This window comes from Salmo trutta, chromosome 19 (genome assembly GCF_901001165.1).
Source record: "Salmo trutta chromosome 19, fSalTru1.1, whole genome shotgun sequence".
Lineage (NCBI taxonomy): Eukaryota > Metazoa > Chordata > Actinopteri > Salmoniformes > Salmonidae > Salmo > Salmo trutta.
The window spans coordinates 24,307,209-24,329,416 of NC_042975.1; positions in this window are offsets into that span (position 1 = coordinate 24,307,209).

Below are 22,208 nucleotides of genomic sequence, written 5' to 3' on the forward strand. Positions count from 1 at the left end.
ACTGACTTATAATTAATGTAAGGAAATCAGTCAATTGAAATAAATTCATTAGGCCCTAATCTATGGAAGTGGAGGGCCTGGGATGGCGTAGTTACACGTGGTCTGCGGTTGTGAGCCGGTTGGACATTTTTTTTTTTTTTGTCATTTAGCAGACGCTCTTATCCAGAGCGACTTACAGTAGTGAATCCATACAATTCATACATTTTTTTTTCTTTTTTTCCCCGTACTGGTCCCCCGTGGGAATCGAACCCACAACCCTGGCTTGGCAAACAACATGCTCTACCAACTGAGCCACACGGGACCTACTGCCAAGTTCTAAAACAATTGGGGGGGGGGGGGGCGGGTTTATGGTAGAGAAATTAACATAAAATTCTCTGGCAACAGTTCTGGTGGACATTCCTGCAGTCAGCATGCCAATTGCATCTGTCACATTGTGCTGTGTGACAAAACTGCACATTTTAGAGTGGCCTTTTATTGCCCCCAGAACAAGGTGCACCTGTGTAATGATCATGCTGTTTAAAAATCAGCTTTCAGGTAAGACCCAAGTGCAGACTGTTGAAGTAACAATGTTTATTGCAACAGGGGCAGGCAAACGACATGTCAAGGCAGGCAGGATGTCATGGGTGTCGTACGGATTAGACCAAACTGCAGTGGGAATATGTATACTCATCTTTATTAAAAGAAGGAAAAACAAAAGAAACACCTATACAAAACAAACACTAAACAGTCCTGTCAGGTGCACAGACACAAAACAGGAGACAAACTACCCACAAACCCCCATAGCACAAACACCCCTATACATAGGACCTTCAATCAGAGGCAACGAGGAACAACTGCCTCCAATTGAAGGTCAATCAACAAACCCTAAACATAGAAATACAAAAACTAGACTGAACATAGAAAAACACTAACCTAGAACATAGACCAAAAATCCCGAAAAACTCTAAACAAACACCCCCTGCCACATCCTGACCAAACTACAATAACAAATAACCCCTTTACTGGTCAGGACGTGACACAGGAGTCAATAACCAGAGTAGCGGCAAAGGTACAGGACAGCAGGCAGGTTCACAGACAGGCAGTGGTCAGGCGGGCGGGTACAGGGTCAGGACAGGCACAGGTCAAAAACCAGAAGGACGAGGAAAACCAGCGACTAGGGGAAACCCAGGAGCTGAGACAAACTGCTCGTAAGCTTCCACAAACAAGACGAACTGGCAACAGACAGACAGAAAACACAGGTATAAATACCCAGGGGATAATGGGGAAGATGGGGGACACCATCTTCCCCACCAGATCAGGGTGTGACAAGCTTCTTAATATGCCACACCGGTCAGGTGGATGGATTATCTTCACAATATTTTTCACAATTATCTTCACAATATTTTTTATGAACTGAAGAAGAAAAAAGGTTCCTTACCAATGTTTTCAGGGCAAATGAGTGTGTTCGGAAATTGTAAAGTTCTATGTTTAAAAGCAGCAGTGGAGAAATTAAAGTTAGAAGTTCTAGACCAATTCGAAATGCTCTGTTGAAACTGGGAACTCGGTCGACTGTTCATGGGTAAGATCTCTAGACATTTTTGGAGATGAATCTTTCCTCAATCTCTTTCGAGATGCATGTTTCATATCGCTGGGTCTACCTTTAACCCACACACAGTCTGTGGTAATAGTTCAGTCAAAAGGAAGTTCAGAAAAACCTTGGATTATTTCGAAACAGACGTCTCACAAGTCCTCAACCGTCAGCTTCATTAAATAATAACCGCAAAACACCAGTCTTAACATCAACAGTGAAGAGGCGACTCCGGGATGCTGGCCTTCTAGGCAGAGTTCCTCTGTCCAGTGTTTATGTTCTTTTGCCCATCTTAATCTTTTATTTTTATTGGCCAGTCTGAGATAAGGCTTTTTCTTTGCAACTCGCCCTAGAAGGCCAGCATCCTGGAGTCGCCTCTTCATTGTTGACGTGGAGACTGGTGTTTTGCGGGTTCTATTTAATGTAGCTGCCAGTTCGGGACTTGTGAGGAGTCTGTTTCTCAAACTAGACACTAATGTACTTGTCCTCTTGCTCAGTTGTGCACCGGGGCCTCCCACTCCTCTTTCTATTCTGGTAAGAGCCAGAAGGGAGTAGTACACAGCGTTGTACGAGATCTTCAGTTTCTTGGCAATTTCTTGCATTGAATAGCCTTCATTTTTCAGAACAAGAATAGACTGACAAGTTTCAAAAGAAAGTTCTTTGTTTCTGGCCATTTCGAGCCTGATGGTTGCTGATAATGGGCCTCTGTACACCTATGTAGATATTCCATACAACAAATCAGCTGTATCCAGCTACAATAGTCATTTACATTTACAACATTAACAATGTCTACACTGTATTTATGATCCATTTGATGTTATTTTAAAAACAAGGACATTCCTATGTGACCCCCAATCTTTTGAACGGTACACCTACTCATTTAACATGTTTTATATTTGAGATTCTTCAAAGTAGCCATCCGTTAACTTGATGACAGCTTTGCACACTCTTGGCATTCTCTCAACCAGCTTCATGAGGTAGTCACCTGGAATGCATTTAAATTAGCAAGTGTGCTTTGTTAAAAGTGAATTTGTGGAATCTCTTTCCTTAATGTTTGAGCCAATCAGTTGTGTTGTGACAAGGTAGGGGTGGTATACAGAAGATAGCCATATTTGGTAAAAGACCACGTCCATATTATGGCAAGAACAGCTCAAATAAGCAAAGAGATATGACTGTCCATCATTACTTTAAGACATGAAGGTCAGTCAAAGCGGAACATTTCAAGAACTTTTAAAGTTTCTTCAAGTGCAGTCGCAAAAACCATCAAGCGCTATGATGAAACTGGCTCTCATGAGGACAACCACAGGAAGGAAGACCCAGAGTTGCCTCTGCTGCAGAGATTAGGTTCATTAGAGTTACCAACTTCAGAAATTGCAGCCCAAATAAATGCTTCAGAGTTCAAGTAACAGACACATCTCAACATTAACTGTTCAGAGGAGACTACATTAATCAGGCCTTCATGGTCGAATTGCTGCAAAGAAACCACTACTCAAGAACACCAATAATAAGAAGAGACTTGCTTGGGCCAAGAAACACGAGTAATGGACATTAGACCAGTGGAAATCTGTCCTTTGGTCTGATGAGTCCAAATTTGAGATTTTTGGTTCCAACCGCCGTGTCTTTGTGAGACGCAGAGTAGGTGAATGGATGATCTCCGCATGTGTGGTTCCCACCATGCAGAATGCAGGAGGAGGTGTGATGGTGTGGGGGTGCTTTGCTTGTGACACTGTCAGTGATTTATTTAGAATTCAATGCACACTTAACCCCCATGGCAACTGTGAGAGACATATTACGTATTTACCTGCTTGGTTTTATTAAAGGGATGGTTCCACTCTAGCTCCCTGCTGCTGGTCTGGGCGTATCATCGAGGACATGCGGTGACTCGGGTTAGAGAGAGATTTATTAACAGAACAGACCTGTTATCATCTTTGCTTCTGAGAAACTAAGCCACGGGTGGGTAAACAACACCCGGTGCACATAACCACAAGATGAACCCGAGGTGGTTTGTGATGCCCCTAGCTGCCGGGAGGGATTTGAACCAGCCATGACTAAGCATTTTTAGGTCTACATTAAAAGACCGTAGCTTTTTCCGGTATGGTTGGCCTCTCAACGATCACCAGCTCCAAAATTGCAGTAATGAATCGATATTAAATATAGGTGATTGTTTGAAGAAATTGAAAGTCTCTTCTCCCTTACTTGATTATAATTTCCACGACACTACCACAGCATTCTGCAGCGGTACGCCATCCCATCTGGTTTGCTCTTAATGGGACTATTATTTGTTTTTCAACAGGATAATGACCCAACACACCTCCAGGCTGTAAGGGCTATTTGACCAAGAAGGAGAGAGATGGAGTGCTGCATCAGATGACCTGGCCTCCACAATCACCCGACCACAATCCAATTGAGATGGTTTGGGATGAGTTGGACCGCAGAGTGAAGTAAAAGCAGCCAACAAGTGCTCAGCAGATGTGGGAACTCCTTCAAGACTGTTGGAAAATAATTTCAGGTGAAGCTGGTTGAGAGAATGCCAAAAATGTGCAAAGCTGTCATCAAGGCAAAGGGTGGCTACTTTGAAAAATAAAAAATATATATATATTTTGATTTGTTTAACACTTTTTTGGTTACTAGATGATTCCATATGTGTTACTTAATAGTGTTGATGTCTTCACTATTATTCTACAGTGTATAAAATAGTAAAAATCAAGAAAAACCCTTGAACGAGTAGGTGTGTACAAACTTTTGACTGATACTGTATGTATTTAGGTTTTTCTCATTCCCTTTCGACAATGGGAGACAGCAAAAATGTACAGTATGTCAATCACTATGAGAGGACTCTCATTCTCTTTTGTTAGTGGAGCACAAAAGGAAATTGTGTTTTTGTTCCTCCATTGTGCAGAACTAGTTAGGCTGTGATGTAAGCACTCTCTGTAATACGTGTGGTTGCTCTGCGATGTTAACCCCAGGTTATCTCAGCAGACATAATTTTACAAATGTTATTGTTCTCTACAAGACCCTGATTTCACAAGGTCTCCCTATGCACTGTTTAACACTGGGATTTGCAGCTTAAACATCTATTTCTGTTTCAAAGGTTGAGCGGAGAAAACAGGGATTAGTGCGATATGAAACAGTGTGGCTCATCAGTTCAGCTTATCTCTTCTCAGGCTACCTTCAGAGGTGCCCCTAAGGGCCAATCTCGCCCAGCCTCAAGCACGGTCTTCGCCAAAATAACCAACACTATTTAGATTGGCCTGAAATGTATGGGGCAGTATTTTGACTGAATAGCACTTTTGCTGAAGAGGCGCTGTATAATGGCTGTCTTTATTAGCAAAACACCTTCATAAGGAGTATGGATAGAAAATTGTCTGACAATTGTGAATTCTTCTTGGGCTAGCAATTGTATACTCCAGGCTTCTCTAGGTGATGTGAAAAATGTTGTGTATTAATGTGCTTATGGAAGCATCGTGATAATTATGAAAGTGACACTGTTGTTATGGAGCACTGTTGGTAAGTCAACAGTGAAGAGGCGACTCCAGGATGCTGGCCTTCTAGGCAGAGTTGCAAAGAAAAAGCCATATCTCAGACTGGCCAATAAGAAGAAAAGATTAAGATGGGCAAAAAAACACAGACACTGGACAGAGGAACTCTGCCTAGAAGGCGAGCATCCCAGAGTCGCCTCTTCACTGTTGACGTGGAGACTGGTGTTTTGCGGGTACTATTTAACCTCTCTGGGCCAGTGTCCCACCTACTCAACAGCCAGTGTAATCCCGTGGCGCGATATTCAAATAACTTGGAAATGCTATTACTTCAATTTCATACCATTTTAAAGACAAGACTCTCGTTAATCTAACCACACTGTCCGATTTCAAAAAGGCTTTACAACGAAAGCAAAACATTAGATTATGTCAGCAGAGTACCCAGCCAGAAATAATCAGACACCCATTTTTCAAGCTAGCATATAATGTCACATAAACCCAAACCACAGCTAAATGCAGCACTAACCTTTGATGATCTTCATCAGATGACAATCCTAGGACATTATGTTATACAATACATGCATGTTTTGTTCAATCAAGTTCATATTTATATCAAAAAACAGCTTTTTACATTAGCATGTGACTAGCATGTGACTAGCATTCCCACCAAACACTTCCGGTGAATTTAGTAAATTACTCACGATAAACGTTCACAAAAAACATAACAATTATTTTAAGAATTATAGATACAGAACTCCTTTATGCACTCGCTATGTCCGATTTTAAAATAGCTTTTCGGTAGATAGCCCGGCCATCATGGCTAGCTATTTTGACACCCACCAAGTGTTGTACTCACCAAAGTCAGATTTACTATTAGAAAAGTTTGATTACCTTTGCTGTTCTTCGTCAGAATGCACTCCCAGGACTTCTACTTCAATAACAAATGTTGGTTTGGTTCAAAATAATCCATAGTTATATCCAAATAGCGGCGTTTTGTTCTTGCGTTCAAGACTCTATCCGAAGGGTAAACAAGGGTGACGCGCCCGACGCGTTTCGTGACAAAACATTTCAAAATATTCCATTACCGTACTTCGAAGCATGTCAACCGCTGTTTAAAATCAATTTTTATGCGATTTTTCTCGTAAAAAAGCGATAATATTCCGACCGGGAGTGGTTGTTTTCATTCAAAGAGAGAGAAAGTAAACATGGTGTCGGCTCGGGCACGCGCCTCCAGTCTCATTGTCCTCAGATCGACCACTTACAAAATGCGCTAATGTTTTTCAGCCAGGGCCTGCAAAGCCACCATTCATCTTTCTGGCGCCTTCTGAGAGCCTATGGGAGCATTAGAAAATGTCACATCATGCCAGAGATCCCCTGTTTTGGTTAGAGATGATCAAGAAGGCCATGAAATGGTCAGAGAGAGCGCTTCCTGTTTGGAATCTTCTCAGGTTTTGGCCTGCCAAATGAGTTCTGTTATACTCACAGACACCATTCAAACAGTTTTAGAAACTTTAGGGTGTTTTCTATCCAAATCAAACAATTATATGCATATTCTAGTTACTGGGCAGGAGTAGTAACCAGATTAAATCGGGTACGTTTTTTATCCGGCCGTGCAAATACTGCCCCCTATCCCCAACAGGTTAATGAAGCTGCCAGTTGAGGACTTGTGAGGCGTCTTTCTCAAACTAGACACTCTGATGTACTTGTCCTCTTGCTCAGTTGTGCACTGGGACCTCCCACTCTTCATTCTATTCTGGTTAAAGCCAGTTTGTGCCGTTCTGTGAAGGGAGTAGTACACAGCGTTATATGAGATCTTCAGTTTCTTGGCAATTTCTCACATTGAATAGCCTTCATTTCTCAGAAGAAGAATAGACTGATGAGTTTCAGGAGAAAGTTATTTTTTTCTGGCCATTTTGAGCCTGTAATCGAACCCCCAAATGCTGATGCTCAAGATACTCAACTAGTCTAAAGAAGGCCAGTTGTATTGCTTCTTTAATCACAACAACAGTTTTCACCTGTGCTAACATAATTGCAAAGGGGTTTTCTAATGATCAACTTGGTTCTTAACCTATATATTTTTTACGGGCACAGTGTGCTTTACATTAGTTATCTTGTTGTTATTAGTCCCAACCTTCAGCTCCATTCAACCCCTCCCATCTATGTCACTCCCTGACCGTAGACATCCTTAGTATTCTCTATGTTTGGTTAGGTCAGGGTGTGACTCGGGTGGGAAAGCCTGTTTTCTGTTTCTTTGTTTGTGGGCTGAGTGTGGTTCCCAATCAGAGGCAGCTGTCTATCGTTGTCTCTGATTGGGAATCATACTTAGGCAGCCTGTTTTCCACCTGTGTTTGTGCGAGGTTATTTTCTGTTTAGTGTCTGTGCCTGACGGAACTGTTCGCTTTCGTTTTGTTGCTTTTGGTTATTCTTGTTTGAGTGTTTCTTGAAATAAAGTATCATGAACACTTACCATGCTGCGCCTTGGTCCACTTCTCCTTCTAACAACAAGCGTTACAATCTATCTCTTAACACAGTCTATATTGGATATCTATTTGCCATATATTTTTCAACTGTGCTGTCATGTTTCACAAAAGTTCTGAACTTTTCTATTCTCATGGTTTCAACAGTTTGTAAATATGTTTTTGCTCTAAGTATTATTATATTATTGATTGATTGCAGGGTTAGCTTCAGGTAAATATTACAATTCCTCAGCCATTCCAGTACCTGTGACCAAAAACAAGCTACTTATGGACAGTACCAAAACAAATGTAATGATTTTGCCTCTTCGCAGCAAAATCTGCAGAGCTGGGAAGGTTGTATCCCCCATATAAATAACATTATGTTGTATGCAAGAATTCTGTATAATAATTGAAATTGAAAAATTAAATGTTTTGATTCTGGCATTGTTTTGCGTATCAGTTCATAAACCATGTGCCATGGAATCGGTACATCGAAAATCTCTTCCCAACTATTTTGCAATCTGTTTGGCACGGCTGTCAATTTTTTGGTCCTTAAATGAAACTGATATACTTTTTTATTTATCACACTTTTCTTTCAACAATTATGGTCTTTAATCAGGGCTGACAGACAAGTTCCTTTCTTTTTACCCCTTCCACATTCTTCCATTTTTGCGGTAATGCTGCAATTAGTTGGTTGTAATTTTGGGTAGAGCAGACATTTCCATATGATTTAGTTAGCTGCATGTATGACATAACTCCACCAGTAGTATTTATGATATCATTTATGAAGATAATCCCCTTTTTTTATTTTTTATCAATTAGTATATTTCAATTTAACCACAATATTTGTTGTATTATTTGTTCTGTATTTTTTGGTGAATTAAATTGAAATTGCAACCATCTTTCTACGGCTTGTTTTAAAAATAGCGATATTTGGGAGATGATTTCCTTTTCAAAAAACTGAAAGTGAGAGGTTGTAATCTAAATAAAGGGGAAAAGTCCTTTCTTGAGAATACTGTAGGGTGAGACATTCTTACTAATTTGCTAGTATGTATGACTGAAGCCTTTAGTGAGAGGTCTAATGCCTTAATATTTAATCATTTCTGCCCTCCGAATTCATATTCATTATATAAAAGGGCCGTTTAATTTTGTCTGGCTTGCCGTTCCAAATAAAATTGAATATGTTATATTGGACAACCTTGATTTACTCCTCTTGACAGTTAACCATTTTCTGAGAAGTAGCCATTATAAGAGATTCTCCAAAATTGAAATGTTTCAGGCATTTATATATAAACTCTATGAATAGCAGGCCTGGTTTCCCAGGTGTTTCATAGTGTTCTATTGTTTCCAGTACAGGCCTTATATTATCGCCAATATATCGTCCATGTAAAAAACCTGTCTGATTAGAATGAATAATGTCCGGCAATACCTTTTAAATTCTATGCGGTATAGATTTTTCTAGAATTTAGCATCACGAGACTGAAGTGTAAGGGGCCTTTCAAAACATAATTTGGTGAATCATAGGTAACTCCGTCATTTGTAACAAGTTTCAATAAATTATTTTTGGTAACATTTCTATGTTGAAGATTAAAAAATAATTTGGTGCATTTTTCCCCATATTCCATCCAGTTTGCTTTATTATTATAATACATTACACTTTATCTTTGTTGAATAAGTTCCTCCATTTCTTTTTGTTTTCCCTCTAACTTATTCTGTGCCTCCATTATTCACTTTGTATTGCTATCTATCTGTTCTGTTAGATCTTCTATTTCCTTTGTTAGTATGGACTCCTAATTTGCTTTTGTTTTAAAGTTGAGTACTGAATTGCATGGCCTCTAAAGGCACATAAAAAATGTCCCATACAATAAGTGGATTTGCTGTACTTACTGTATGTTATGTCGGAAAATTTCAGTTATAAATTCCTTTGTCCTAGTTAAAAACAAGTTATCATCAAATAGGCTTTGATTAAATTTCCAATATCCTCGCCCTCGCCCACGGGTAATGTATATGCCAATTATCTGATGGTCCGAACACATTCTATCCCCCTATCAACACTTTTTTCACTTTTGGTGCCAACGAGAACAACATAACAAAGAAGTCAAGACGACTAGCTTGATTGAGATAAATCTTTATGTGGTAAAATTGTATCATGTGCCATCATCCAAATACAACTTTTCTGTATTGCCGTTGAAGCACTTCTCCATGAATATACCAGAACATGGCTGGACCAATGTTTTGTGACTAACATATTTATTGTGATTTAGCACTGCTGTCAAAACTGTTGACGTTCCCATATCTTATATCAACCTGTGAAGTGAATACATTTTGTTAATGCCCCTTATTTAATTTCCCCATTTAATGATTCACACCAACATCTGACTCAGCTTTGGATGCTGAACTGAAGCTTTAGACTGTAAACAACAGAGTGATAATTTCCCAAAGCTATTGTTTGTCTACTAGCCTTGCACTGTACTGAACTATATAACAACTAAACTGTAGAGTTGTCAAGGAAGTGTGGAAATAATGCTGTGTTGAGGGATATCATATTGTATGTTATGTAATGTGATGACTCCGTTGTCCCAGTCACCAGTCATTTATATGTCATCATGGCCAAGTGGATCAGTTCTGATGGCCAGGATGATCTGCTGGAACTTTATGCGGTATGTGAGGGACAGTGTAAAACGTTTGGCCTGCAGCTCCTGTGAGACAGCAGTCCTGTCAAACTCTGGGGGAATGGAGTCGTTAGTTAGATGCCGTTTATACACCCAGGTATCAGCTCTTGGCCTGGCAAAAATTCACTGCAAAATGTAAGTTATCTAGATTTGCTACAAGGAAAATCGCCTGATCACAAATTGGAATATCTGCAGAGAAATCTCTCTTCCTGAAATGACCTTGTTTGAAATATTTGCCACGTTGAGACGAATTGTAGTGTAGATAAGGTAATCAGGAAAGATGTACGTAGATTTGCTATGTCGTGTCTTTGGCTATGCCGGATTAAGTGATATGACATGCTAACTTATAAAATGATTTCTCTGTAATTAATATTACCTGATTAAGCTAATCATGTAAATGTAATTAACTAGAAAGTCGGGGCACCACGGAAGAACGTTTATAGAGCTGTTATCTTCCGAATAAACTCTTAAAATACTTAGTAATATTTTACATCGATAGCAGTCAATATTAACCCTTAACTTATTTTCAGTCTCAATGAAAGTTGTAAATTCTTGGTTATCTTCACGAACCCTGGCTAACAAGTTGAATCAGCAATACAAAATTGGGTTTAATTATTTATTTACTAAATACCTAACTAATCACACAGAATTACAAATACACAGAATACCAATGATGTCATACAGAAAACATCCCGGTGGACGGAACCTGGTTACACAAAGGAAAGGGGGTTGGGCTTGAATGAAAGAGCGGGAAGATTTAGGAACAGAGAAACAGCAGCTATGCTATCGTAAATACATTATCCTATGCATTCTAAATTACCGCCCATTTGGAAAAGGAAAATGCAATAAATATTTACTCTGAGCTGCGCTTCGGTAGATTGGTCGTAGATGCTGGCCGGGTTGGCCAACAGGTCTTCCTGTACTCGGAACAATGTCTCTGGTGGTAAATTGGATACGTGGTGGTATCTTCGTCTGTTTGTTAGACTGGATCCGTCGTCCGTCCTTTCCTAGCCCACGTTAGCAGCGGCTAACTCAACGGCTAGGAAGTATCACTTCTGTAGTGAATAAGCTCAAAGTTCATACCAGTTCATACCATAGCTCACGCCGAGGTTGGCTTAGTTCTGTCCTTTACATGTGTGTCCTTCTAACGTAGAGGCTGCAGACCTCCCGTACTGGAACTACTGGTTATCTTTTCGTCAAAGGCTTATATAGTGGAGAGGGGGGTAGGAGGTGTTTCATCGTTTATAACCCCTGTCTCTTCACAGGGTTGGGCCACTGATCGAGCAGGGCACTTTCCTTATGAAAACCCAATTCTCTCATTTGGAAGCTAAAATTACATTTAATCTCCTAACAAACAATTTCAATATCAAACATTTCAATTGCATAACAATTCCATGTGACTCTGATAACTAGAGGGTGTATACTTTCTCAGGTACAGTTTATGTCGTCCTGTCATCAATCATAATGTCCCAGATAACAATGAACTGACCTCCATACTCATTACGTTATCAAGCATATTTCCAACTGGTTTTATTACCAAAATATGGTTCCTTTCCCCATTTGTTTGATGTTCCCAGACTCTCTATATTTAACAGGACAGCAGTCCTTCAGTAGGGTCAGTAAGAGAGGGGAAGGGAGAAAGGTATTTATGGGGGGGGCATAAACCTTACCCACAGGCCAACGTCATGACAGCTACTTTGCAATAATGTTGAGAGCCCATTTGCGTGCCAGAAAGCATTGCGCTATTGAACATGTCACCTATTGACCTATCACACTGTCACATCCTATTAGTTCAGACAAATCCTCTTAAAGTTTTTACAACCTTTGCGTAGCTTTCACTGTAGACTATGAATTGAGTGTGGAGATGGCACAAACTACTCGATTTAGACACTTGAGTGCCATTACCCAACAGCATGTTCACTAGTGCCCTGTAAATTGTTAATCCTTGGGCTACTGGAGAGAGTGGATAAAGTGTTGCTAATTGAATGTTAATGGAGCTCAATGGTTGTTAGGTACTGGCGTAGAAGCCTGTTAGCACGGTGACCCTTAAGGTAAAGAAGGACTCAAGGACAGGGTTCTAGAAGGGAGGAGGAGGCATTATCCACCTGTTCATTTTGTCTGTCTCTAATGCTCAATAAGCTTAGAAAGAGTAATTCTTTGAAGATCAAGATTTATACACCTAGATAGTGGTTGTGAGATAAAATGTATTTCCAGTTTATACCTTTTAAATCCTTCCATCTCTTATGTTTACTTTATTGGTCATATTATAACATTTCCTTAGTGGTCTATGCACATGGGAAAAAAAGCACATTAACGCATCTTTGTCAAAGTTGAACTATCTTACACAGATATTTTCTTCTTATGAATGAGACTGATGACTCATGGTCTACACAGAGGCAGCCAGAGATGGGCACAGTCCATGCACATGTCAGTGTCACAGCCATGGCCTTCGTTTCTGACCTCCATCCCCACTCAGCAGCCTTGTATAGCGACTCAGTTACTATGATTGATTTACGACCGCCCAAGACTCTAAACACTCCCTGTCTGAGAAAATGGTGGCCTCTGTCCAAGGCAGCACCAGATACCGTACCGCTGGCAGCAGCATCACCCACTCAGATGTGGTGACAGCAATGCTGTTGCCAGTTATTACAACACCTCAAAAAGCACTTTATGAAGAAGTATGGGGGTGATTAAGAAGGGTGCAGCTGTAGCATGTTATAATGTGGTGTAGTCACCCACTGTGCCTATGGTACTGTTTCATTTTTGGGCCACGGAACAGTAGGGCAGACAAAGGTAGAAGGTTTAAATATTTTAGCTGTGTGCTTTTAATAAGGTACTGTGGGACATCCCTCCCTTTTGAAAGATCACTACTTTTCTTAGAACTGATGAATAGAACTTCTCCATACAGTGTCATAAGATACTAAATGACACAAACCATGTGTTAAAATACTGTAAAGCGAAATATGATTAACTTTACAAGATGTCTTTTTGGTAGCTTACGTTTGTCTCAAATGTGGCCAAGATCATGTCACTGTAAGAGAGTGGAGTTTATTGTCAAATTCACATGGCATATAGACCCATTTCTGGGCCATGTTATGAAAAGTTGGGCATGCCATTTGGAATCAGAAAACTCTTTGTTTACCTAGCAGTGGATACGATCAGATTTAACTTCAAATACAGCTCATGCATGTTAACAAACACGTAATCAAATGGTTATTGCCTACAACATCGCAGATGTCATCAGAGGATTGATTACCTAGCAAGCCAGCGAGGCAAAGTACAGTTGAAGTCAGAAGTTTACATACACTTAGGTTGGAGTCATTAAAACTTGTTTTTCAACCACTCCACAAATGTCTTGTTAACAAACTATAGTTTTGGCAAGTTGCTTAGGACATCTACTTTGTGCATGTCACGACTTCCACAAGTCGGCTCCTCTCCTTGTTCTGGCGGCGTTCGGCGATCGACGTCACCGGCTTTCTAGCCATCGCAACTCCATTTCTCATTTGCTCATTGGTTTTGTCTTGTTCCATTACACACCTGGTTTTCATTCCATAATCACTGCATGTATTTAGTTCTCTGTTCCCCTCCATGTCTTTGTGTGTAATTGTTATGTGGATATTGTCAGGCGCTATACTTTTGCTATGTTCCGTGTTTTTGGCACGTTATTGTTTTAATGTGCTGTAATTTTTGGACCGGAATTAAAGTGCGCCTGTTTACTACACTCTGCTCTCCTGCACCTGACTTCGCCTCCCATACACACCCCTAACAGAATTACACACCCAACCATGGAGTCCGCAGGAGCAGGGACCCCGGTTAGAGGAGTCGAGGAGTGCGTCCAGGAACATTCTGCTATGTTACATCATCTTGGTGCCATGATGGATCGCGTTGTCCAGACTATGGACCGCTGGGAGAGACAGGAAGTCTCCCCAGTGCCTCGACCAGCGCAACCGGGTTTACGTCTACCCGTCCCGTCCGGAACCAGTCCCAGTGGGATGTGTCTCTCTCTTCCCAGGGAGAATGATGGGACGGCAGCACAGTGCCAGGGATTCCTTTCACAACTGGACCTCTACCTGGCCACTGTGCACCTAGCTCCCTCGGAAGAGGAGAGAGTGTCTGCCCTCGTCTCATGCCTCTCGGGGTGAGCTCTGGAGTGGGCAAACGCCGTGTGGGGAGAAGAAGACGCGGCGTTGGACCACTTCGGGGAGTTCACCCGTCGCTTCCGGGCCATCTTTGACCATCCACCCGAAGGTAGAGCTATGGGGGAACGGCTCTTTCATTTGAGGCAGGGGACGAGGAGCGCCATAGAATTCGCCCTGGAATTCCGGACCTTGGCCGCCGGAGCAGGCTGGAACGACAGGGCCCTCATCGACCACTATAGGTGCAGCCTGCGCGAGGACGTCCGACGTGAGCTGGCCTGCAGGGATGCCACCATCTCCTTCGACCAACTGGTGGATTTGTCCATCCGGTTGGATAACCTGCTGGCCACCCGCGGACGTCCAGAGGGGGCTCTGTCGGTGCCATCTTCCAGCACCCCCGCTCCTGTGCCCATGGAGTTGGGAGGGGCTGCGCGTAGGGAGACTGGAGGAGGAGCCATCACGTGCACCATCTGTGGCCGCAGAGGGCACACTGCTGGTCGGTGCCGTGTTGGTTCCTCTGGGAGTAGAGGCAACAGGCAGGGCACTCTGGCGTCACCCCAGGTGAGTCTGCACCACACTCATCCAGAGTCCTCTGTTGACCACCTGTTTGTACCTGTTTGTCTCCCTGATTTTTCCCCGCATTCCCAGCATAAGGCGCTCGTCAATTCAGGCGCAGCTGGGAATTTTATCGACAGAGCGTTAGCCCTTAGTTTAGGGATCCCCATTATTCCTGTAGTTAGACCTTTCCCGGTCCACGCTCTGGATAGTCGACCATTAGGGTCCGGGCTAATCAGGGAAGCCACCATCTCCTTGGGCATGGTGACACAGGGGAGTCACGAGGAGAGAATCCGTCTCTTCCTCATTGACTCTCCTGCATTTCCCGTGGTTAGCTCAGCATAACCCCACTATCTCCTGGCAACAGAGGGCTCTCACGGGGTGGTCGCGAGAGTGCTCGGGGAGGTGTGTAGGGGTTTCCGTTGGTGCTACCACGGTGGAAAGTCCAGACCAGGTCTCCACCGTGCGCATCCCCCCAGAATATGACGATTTGGCTCTCAGAAGGCGACTCAATTACCACCTCATCGACGGGGGGATTGTGCGATACATCTCCTGGTAGACGCTGCGCTTCCCAGGAGTCATGTGTATTCCCTGTCGCAAGCGGAGATGGTAACTATGGAGACATATGTCTCTGAATCTCTGTGTCAGGGGTACATTAGTGGAAGTGGAAGACAGCGTTTAGTACCACCTCAGGGCATTATGAGGACCTCGTCATGCCGTACGGGTTGATGAATGCTCCATCAGTTTTCCAATCCTTTGTAGACAAGATTTTCAGAGACCTGCATGGGCAGGGTGTAGTGGTGTATATCAATGACATTCTGATATACTCCGCTACATGCGCTGAGCATGTGTCCTTGGTACGCAAGGTACTTGGACGACTGTTGGAACATGACCTGTACGTCAAGGCCAAGAAATGCCTGTTTTTCAGCAGGTCGTCTCATTCCCAGGGTATCGCATTTCCACATCAGGGGTGGAGATGGAGAGTGACTGCATTGCAGCCGTGCGTAATTGGCTGACTCCCACCACGGTAAAGGAGGTGCAGCGATTTTTATGGTTTACCAATTACTACCGGAGATTTATCCGGGGTTTTGGCCAGGTGGCTGCTCCCATTACCTCACTGCGGAAGGGGGGGTCCCGTACGGTTGCAGTGGTCAGCTGAGGTGGACAGGGCTTTTGGGCAGCTAAGAGCTCTGTTTACTTCGGCTCCCGTGCTGGCCCATCCGGATCCCTCTTTGGCGTTCATAGTGGAGGTGGACGCGTCTGAGGCTGGGATTGGAGCCGTGCTCTCACAGTGCTCGGGCACGCCACCAAAACTCCGCCCCTGTGCTTTCTTCTCGAAGAAGCTCAGCCCAGCGGAGCGTAACTATGATGTGGGGGACCGGGAGCTGTTGGCTGTGGTTAAAGCGTTGAAGGCATGGAGACATTGGCTTGAGGGAGCTAAACACCCTTTTCTCATCTGGACTGACCACCTCAACCTGGAGTACATCCGGGCAGCGAGGAGACTGAATCCTCGTCAGGCAAGGTGGGCCATGTTCTTTACCCATTTTGTGTTTACCCTGTCCTTCAGACCAGGTTCCCAGAATACGAAGGCAGACGCACTGTCCCGGCTGTATGACACAGAGGAATGGCCCATGGATCAGACTCCCATACTCCCGGCCTCTTGCCTGGTAGCGCCGGTCATGTGGGAGCTGGACGCAGATATTGAGCAGGCGTTGCGTACAGAGCCTGCTCCCCCACAGTGTCCTGTCGGGCGTACGCATTTTCTGTCTGCTGTCCGTGACCAGTTGATCTATTGGGTCCACACATCACCCTCCTCTGGTCATCCGGCGATCGTACAGTGCGCTGTCTGACTGGGAAGTACTGGTGGCCCACCTTTGCTAAAGACGTGAGGGTTTATGTTTCCTTCTGCTCGGTGTGTGCCCAGTGTAAGGCTCCGAGACACCTGCCCAGAGGTAAGCTACACCCCTTACCCGTTCCATAACGACCTTGGTCACACCTGTCTGTGGATTTTTTAACCGATCTACCTCTTTCACTGGTCATTGTGGATTGTTTCTCTAAGTCCTGTCGTCTCCTCCCTCTGCCCGGTCTACCTACGGCCCTACAGACTGCAGAAGCCCTGTTAACTCATGTCTTTGGGCACTACGGGGTGCCTGAGGATTTAGGGTCTGATCAGGGTCTCCAATTCACATCGAGAGTCTGGAAGGCATTCATGGAATGTCTGGGGGTCTCGATCAGCCTTACGTTGGGTTTTCACCCCGAGAGTAACGGGCAGGTAGAGAGGGTCAACCAGGATGTGGGCAGGTTTCTGCGGTCCTATTGCCAGGACCGGCCGGGGGAGTGGGCAGCATTCGTGCCATGGGCCGAGATGGCACACAACTTGCTTCACCACTCCTCCACTAACCTCTCCCCCTTTCAGTGCATATTGGTGTACCAGCCGGTTCTGATGCCGTGGCATCAGGGTCAGACCGAGGCTCCTGCGTTGGACGACTGGGTCAGGCGTGCGGAGGAGACATGGGAGGCCGCCAATGTTCACCTCCAGCGAGCCGCGCTTCGCCAAAAGAACAGCGCGGACCGTCACCGCAGTGAGACCCCGGGACCAGGTCTGGCTCTCGACCCGTTGCTCTCGACCCGTTACCTGCCCCTCCGCCTGCCCTGTCGGAAGCTGGGTCCGCGGTTTGTGGGGCCATTCAAAGTCCTGAGGAGGGGGAACGAGGTGTGTTACAGATTACAGCTTCCCTCTGATTACCATATTAACCCCTCGTTCCATGTGTCTCTCCTCAGGCCGGTGGTGGCTGGTCCACTCCAGGAACCTGAGGTGCGGGAGGGCCCTCCGCCCTTTCTGGACATCGAGGGGGCCCCGGCGTACTCCGTTCGTTCCATCCTGGATTCGAGGCGTCGGGCAGAGGGCCATCAGTACCTCGTGGAGTGGGAGGAGTACGGTCCGGAGGAGAGGTGCTGGGTTCCGGTTGCGGATGTTTTGGACCCCGAACTGCTGCGGGAGTTTCACCGTCGCCGGCCGGATTGCCCTGCGCCTCGCCCTCCGGTGTCGGCGCGCCGCTGGAAACTCACATCAAAGGGGGGGGGAGGCACTGTCACAACTTCCACCGAAGTCGGCTCCTCTCCTTGTTCGGGTGGCGTTCGGCGATCGACGTCACCAGCTTTCTAGCCATCAACGCTCCATTTCTCATATGTCCATTGGTTTTGTCTTGTTCCATTACACACCTGGTTTTCATTCCATAATCACTGCATGTATTTAGTCCTCTGTTCCCCTCCACATCTTTTTGTAATTGCTTATTGTAATGTGGATATTGTCAGGCGCTATACTTTTGCTATGTTATGTGTTTTTGGCACGTTATTGTTTTTATGTGCTGTCATTTTTGGACCCGAATTAAAGTGCGCCTGTTTACTACACTCTGCTCTCCTGCACCTGCCTTTGCCTCCCGTACACACCCCTAACAGTGCATGACACAAGTAATTTTTCCAACAATTGTTTACAGATTATTTCACTTATAATTCACTGTATCACAATTCCAGTGGGTCAGAAGTTTACATACACTAAGTTGACTGTGCCTTTAAACAGCTTGGAAAATTCCAGAAAATGATGTCATGACTTTAGAAGCTTCTGATAGGCTAATTGACATCATTTGAGTCAATTGGAGGTGTACCTGTGGATGTACTTCAAGGCCTACCTTCAAACTCAGTGCCTCATTGCTGGACATTATGGGAAAATCAAAAGAAATCAGCCAAGACCTCAGAAAAAAAATTGTAGACCTCCACAAGTCTGGTTCATCCTTAGGTGCAATTTCCAAATGCCTGAAAGTACCACCTTCATCTGTACAAACAATAGTACGCAAGTACAAAACACCATGGGACCACGCAGCCGTCATACCGCTCAGGAAGGAGATGCGTTCTGTCTCCTAGAGATGAACGTACTTTGGTGCGAAAAGTGCAAATCAATCCCAGAACAACAGCAAAGGACCTTGTGAAGATGCTGGGGGAAACAGGTACAAAAGTATCTATATCCACAGTAAAACGAGTCCTATATCAACATAACCTGAAAGGCGTTTCAGCAAGGAAGAAGCCACTGCTCAAAAATTGCCATAAAAAAGCAAGACTACGGTTTACAAATGCACATGGAGACAAAGATTGAATTTTTGGAGAAATGTCCTCTGGTCTGATGAAACAAAAATAGAACTGTTTGGCCATAATGACCATCGTTATGTTTGGAGGAAAAAAGGGGAGGCTTGCAAGCCGAAGAACACCATCCCAACCGTGAAGCACTGGGGTGGCAGCATCATGTTGTGGGGTTGCTTTGCTGCAGGAGGGACTGGTGCACTTCACAAAATAGATGGCATCATGAGGGAGGAAAATTATGTGGATATATTGAAGCAACATCTCAGGACATCAGTCAGGAAGTTAAAGCTTGGTCGCAAATGGGTCTTCCAAGTGGACAATGACCCCAAGCATACTTCCAAAGTTGTGGCAAACTGGCTTAAGGACAACAAAGTCAAGAAAATGGAGTGGCCATCACCAAGCCCTGACCTCAATCTCATAGAAGATTTGTGGGCAGAACTGAAAAACTGTGTGTGAGCAAGGAGGCCTACAAAATTGACTCAGTTACACCAGCTCTGTCAGGAGGAATGGGCCAAAATTCACCCAACTTATTGTGGGAAGCTTGTGGAATGCTACCCAAAACATTTGACCCAAGTTAACAATTTAAAGGCAATGCTACCAAATACTAATTGAGTGTATAAACATCTGACCCACTGGGAATGTGATGAAATAAATACAACTGAAATAAATCACTCTACTGTTATTCTGACATTTCACATTCTTAAAATAAAGTGGTGATCCTAACTGACCTAAGACAGGGAATTTTTACTAGGATTAAATGTCAGGAATTGTGAAACTTTTGTTCCAACTTCAACTGTATATGTAAAATATCACAAATAGAGCTAGATAAAGCCAGAAGAATAATATACTTGTTGAACAATAATAAACAGTTTTCTCCCTTCAGTCTTTGTTTGTTAAGGTCCCGACTTTAGCATTAGCTATCCTGTAACAGAGCTTTTTTGGTGCGGGATGCACGCGCATCGCTCGAATATGACGTTTGCATGTAACCAAAGAAATTATCTGTAAGTCCATGAATTTCATCCACTCCACATAGTTGAAATAAAACCAATATAAGGTCAAGGGTTAATAGAATGCAGTAGAAAACAGTTATTTGTTTGTGCAAAGGAACTCCAAATATCATATACCCCCCTCCAGAACAGCCTGAATTAATCTCGGCATGGACTCTACAAGGTGTCGAAAGCATTCCAAAGTGATGCTGGCCCAAGTTGACTCCAATGCTTCAAACAGTTGTATCAAGTTGGCGGGATGTCCTTTGGGTGGTAGACCATTTTTGTTACACATGGGAAACTGTTGATGGTGAAAAACCCAGCAGCGTGCAGTTCTTGACACAAACCAGTGCGCCTGTAACTAATCCACTCAGGAACATTCAATGTCGTCTTGGTAAGCAACTTAAGTGTATATTTGACCTTTAGGTTATTGTCCTGCTGAAAGGAAAGGAAAGTAGAATTAACCAGGTTTTCCTCTAGGATTTTGCCTGTGTTTAGTTTTATTCAGTTTATTTTTATCCTAAAAAACTCTAGTCCTTGCCGATGACATGCATACCCATAACATGATGCAGACACCACCATGCTTTAAAATATGAAGTGGTAATCAGTGATGTGTTGTGTTGGATTTGCCCCAAACATAACTCTTTATATTCAGGACATAAAGCAAATTTCTTTGCCACATTTCTTACAGTTTTACTTTAGTGCCTTATTGCAAGTAGCCTAATGCTTAGAGCGTTAGGCCAGTAACCGGAAGGTTGCTGAATTTAATCCAGAGCTGACAAGGAAAAAATCTGTTGTTCTGCCCCCGAGCAAGGCAGTTAACCCACTGTTCACCGGGCACCGAAGATGTCGATTAAGGCAGCCCCCGCACCTCTCTGACTCAGAGGTTGGGTTAAATGCGGAAGACACATTTCAGTTGGACAACTGACTAGGTACCCCCCTTTCCAAACAGGATGCATTATTTTAAACATTTTTATTCTGAACTGGCTTCCTTCTTGGAATTCACTTTTCACTTTTCACCTTTCACTTAGTCATTTAGGTTAGTATTGTGGAGTAACTACAATGTTGTTGATCTCTCCTCAGTTGTTTCCTATCACAGCCATTAAAGGGATACTTCGGGATTTTGGCTAAGAGGCCTTTTGTCTAGTTCCTCAAAATCAGATGAACTCATGAATACCTATTTAATGTCTCTGTGTCCAGTATGAAGAAAGTTAGAGGTAGTTAGCATAATGGCTGGAGGTCTATGGGTATTTGCTAGCATGACTCTTGGGAAGTAGGTAAAGGGCCTCATTGCCAAAATCCCGAAGTTTCCCTTTAAAGCCACCATTGGCCTCATGGTGAAAGCCCTGAGTGGTTTCCTTCCTCTCAGGCAACTGAGTTAGGAAGGACGCCTGTCTCTTCTCTTTGTAGTGACTGGGTGTATTGATACACCATCCAAAGTGTAATTAATAACTTCACCATGCTCAAAGGGATATTCAGTGTCTGCTTTTTTTATTTGTACCCATCTACCAATAAGCGCCCTTCTTTGCGAGGCATTAGAAAACCTCCCTGGTCTTTGTGGTTGAATCTGTGTTTGAAATTTACTGCTCGACTGAGGGAACTTACAGATAATTGTATGTGTGGGTTACAGAGATGAGGTAGTCATGTTAAACACTATTATTACACACAGAGTGAGGCCATTCAACTTATTATGTCAAATCAAATCAAAAATCAAATGTTATTAGTCACATGCCCCGAATACAGCAGGTGGTAATCAGTGAAATGCTTACCTACGAGCCTCTAACCAACAGTGCAGTTTAAAAAAAAATACAGATAAGAATAAGAGATAAAAGTAACAAGTAATTAAAGAGCAGCAGTAAAAAATAACAATATATACAGGGGGATGCTGGTACAATGTATGGGGGCACCGCTTAGTTGAGGTAGTATGTACATGTAGGTAGACTTATTAAAGTGACTATGCATAGATGACAACAGAGAGCGGCAGTGGTGTGGGGAGGGGGGGCAATGCAAATAGTCTGGGTAGCCATTTGACTAGATGTTCAGGAGTCTTATGGCTTGGGGGTAGAAGCTGTTTAGAAGCCTCTTGGACCTAGACTTGGCACTCCGGTACTGCTTGCCGTGTGGTTGCAGAGAGAACAGTCTATGACTGGGGTGGCAGGAGTCTTGACTCGTTAAGCAAATGTTTACTTATTTAGGCTTGCCATAACAAAGGGGTTGAATACTTAG